The sequence below is a fragment of the Bubalus bubalis genome, chromosome 11 (genome assembly GCF_019923935.1).
Source record: "Bubalus bubalis isolate 160015118507 breed Murrah chromosome 11, NDDB_SH_1, whole genome shotgun sequence".
Taxonomy (NCBI): domain Eukaryota; kingdom Metazoa; phylum Chordata; class Mammalia; order Artiodactyla; family Bovidae; genus Bubalus; species Bubalus bubalis.
Genome location: NC_059167.1, coordinates 64,524,211 through 64,526,469, shown reverse-complemented (window position 1 = coordinate 64,526,469; position 2,259 = coordinate 64,524,211). Strand labels below are relative to the sequence as shown.

Here is a 2,259-nt window from a genome sequence, read left to right as displayed (position 1 = left end):
AGTCCTTACATTCTTTTTTTTTATTTTTTTAATTTTTTTTAAATTTAATTTTATTTTTTAAACATTACATAATTGTATTAGTTTTGCCAAATATCAAAATGAATCCACCACAGGTATACATGTGCTCTCCATCCTGAACCCTCCTCCCTCCTCCCTCCCCACACCATCCCTCTGGGTCGTCCCAGTGCACCAGCCCCAAGCATCCAGTATCGTGCATTGAACCTGGACTGGCAACTCGTTTCATACATGATATTTTACATGTTTCAATGCCATTCTCCCAAATCTTCCCACCCTCTCCCTCTCTCTCAGAGTCCATAAGACTGTTCTATACATCAGTGTCTCTTTTGCTGTCTCGTACACAGGGTTGTTGTTACCATCGTTCTAAATTCCATATATATGTGTTAGTATACTGTATTGGTGTTTTTCTTTCTGGCTTACTTCACTCTGTATAATAGGCTCCAGTTTCATCCACCTCATTAGAACTGATTCAAATGTATTCTTTTTAATGGCTGAGTAATATTCCATTGTGTATATGTACCACCACTTTCTTATCCATTCATCTGCTGATGGACATCTAGGTTGCTTCCATGTCCTGGCTATTATAAACAGTGCTGCGATGAACATTGGGGTACACGTGTCTCTTTCCCTTCTGGTTTCCTCAGTGTGTATGCCCAGCAGTGGGATTGCTGGATCATAAGGCAGTTCTATTTCCAGTTTTTTAAGGAATCTCCACACTGTTCTCCATAGTGGCTGTACTAGTTTGCATTCCCACCAACAGTGTAAGAGGGTTCCCTTTTCTCCACACCCTCTCCAGCATTTATTACTTGTAGACTTTTGGTCCTTACATTCTTAAGAGTTTCTAAACTGCAAAAACAAAACCCTAGAAACAAGAGTTAAATACAAATACCTAGAAAGCTAAAATGTTTGCTAATGATGAGAAGTAGAGAACACTTTTAGAATTGAGGTCTCTCCTTGGTTGAAGACAAAAAAGATAGTGTAAGGATGTGGCAGTAGTATTATGAAATATTGAAAAACTGAAAAAGGTGAATCACTTAGGTCAGTGGTGTGGTGTTCCCAAAGTCCCAGGAGATACAGATCTTAGACTCTGGCTAGCTCAACTATTTGACATTCTTCTGATCTGTGGCTTTGAATACTCCCTTGACCAGAATGAGTAATCATTTAGGCCAGGGGAACTTTACAAAATACTGACCACAGTTCCTCTGAAGAGTCAGGATGCCCTCAGGGAAAACATTTGGCATTCATTCCATTCCTTCAGTTACTGAAAAGTGTGTCGTTAGCAAAAGCTTGTCTTACTTTTCAGGTAGCATGAATTAAAACCAAGAGCCTAGCAGCATTCTCCATCCAAGTTCCTGAGTGCTCAGCTCCAATCATCCAATATTCTTAAAAGGATTTTTTTTTTAATCAAGCTCTTGTCCAATAAGATATTTAACAGTACTTGGGGACTACAGTCAGTCCCATTCCTCTGCTTTTTCATTTCTCTTGATTTCTCTTTCTCACCCCAGTGTAACAAGTTGCTACAGGTTTTTACCAAAATACCAAAGCAGTATTTTGGAAATGAGTTATTTTGCATTACATAAAGTGTCCGATCACATTATAATGGGTCAGATTTGCATTGAACTGGGAGATGGCCACATCTGGTCTACTGCAGGGATTTTGCAAATTCCCCTGGCATAGTCGATGTATCCATCATTGTTCTTGTCATCCTCTCTCAAAACACCATCTATTAAGTTGATCAGCTCATCTTCGTTCATTGGTGCCTGCTCACTTCCCTCCTCCTTATGAACATGAGTGATGGCCGTGGAGAGTTCTAGGCCGTCAAGCAGATTACTGCCATCATAATCATGCATTTTGAAATAATGGAGCTGCAGCTCTTGTGGGGACATCTCTGCTTCTGGTTTGTTGATGACACCTTCAAGATGCTCCATGATATGCCCTCGCTGCCACCAGCTGCCACCAGTTTTTCCCCAGATGTGAAGCCCTCCTCAAATTCTTGACAGATGTTAATATTTGAGATTGAGGAATAAGAAATTGAAATTCACAGAACTCTTGGGAATTTCTGACATCTTCAGTTCAGTTCAGTTCAGTCGCTCAGCGTGCGACTCTTTGTGACCCCGTGGACTGCAGCAGGCCAGGCATCCCTGTTCATCACCAACTCCTGGAGTTTACTCAAACTCATGTCCATTGAGTCGGTGATGTCATCCAACCATCTCATCCTCTGTCGTCCCCTTCTTCTCCCAC

The 2,259-nt window shown here is 41.1% G+C and overlaps 1 pseudogene; it reads right to left on the bottom strand.

The window, feature by feature from the left end:
* Window positions 1-1,660: 1,660 nt before the first annotated feature.
* LOC123464724 lies at window positions 1,661-1,974 on the bottom strand (annotated as a pseudogene).
* Window positions 1,975-2,259: the final 285 nt, after the last annotated feature.